General features: G+C 41.0%; 1 non-coding gene across 1 annotated transcript; it reads left to right on the plus strand.

Annotated features, from left to right (window-relative positions):
• The first annotated feature begins 479 nt into the window (after window positions 1-479).
• Window positions 480-586, plus strand: LOC128295765 (small nucleolar RNA R71). The gene has a single exon (XR_008286316.1). It is a non-coding gene; the product is annotated as a small nucleolar RNA R71 (small nucleolar RNA).
• Window positions 587-862: the final 276 nt, after the last annotated feature.

Below are 862 nucleotides of genomic sequence, written 5' to 3' on the forward strand. Positions count from 1 at the left end.
TCTAGGAGAAATTAGGGTGGTTTCGCCATGATGGGTTGTAGGTATTGGATTGTAGTCCTTGCCTTCTCGGTTTTGGTTCTGGTTACCCTGTAATAAACAGATTCTGAGTTCGATGGACATTCTTTGAACAGATGTCCTTCCCCACAATAGACACAGGCTACATTTTCAAATTGATTCAGTGGTTGTGCTGTAAAACTACTGAACCCATTAGTGGTAAAATTTTTAAGCATTAGGATATTGAGGATACCTGAGATGCAAGTGAAGTGAAGGCGTCTACTTCATGTATTCCGGTGACTCATCTTCCTGATGCTGCTCAATTGGTTGGCCATTGATAATTGTTGCTGGTAATCCTTTTAATCATTTCATGAGCCTCATTATAAGAATTAGAAAGGAGAGCACCATTAGTAGAAACGTCCACTAGCATCCTCATGTGGGCATTGAGACCATTATAAAACGTCTCAAGGTGGATGCAATATGGGATTCCATGATGAGGGCACTTCCGTAATAATTCTTTGTACCTATCCCATGCCTCATACAAGGACTCATCATCCATTTGTTGGAAAGAAGTGATCTCGTTCCTCAACTTAGCAATCTTGCTAGGCGAGAAATACTTCATGAGAAATCTTTCTGCTAATTCTTACCATGTGGTAATTGAATTTGGTGGAAATGAGTTCAACCAGGCTCGAGCTCTATCCCTTAGTGAATATGGGAGCAACTTCCATTGTAATGCATCTTTGGGTACTTTGACTAACTTGAAAGAAACACTCACCTCCATAAATAGTCTTCAGTGCAGGTGAGGATTTTCGGTAGGCATTCCACTAAATTGGGCCACTGTCTGAAGCATCTAGAACATGACTGGCTT

This window comes from Gossypium arboreum, chromosome 7, assembly GCF_025698485.1.
Source record: "Gossypium arboreum isolate Shixiya-1 chromosome 7, ASM2569848v2, whole genome shotgun sequence".
Lineage (NCBI taxonomy): Eukaryota > Viridiplantae > Streptophyta > Magnoliopsida > Malvales > Malvaceae > Gossypium > Gossypium arboreum.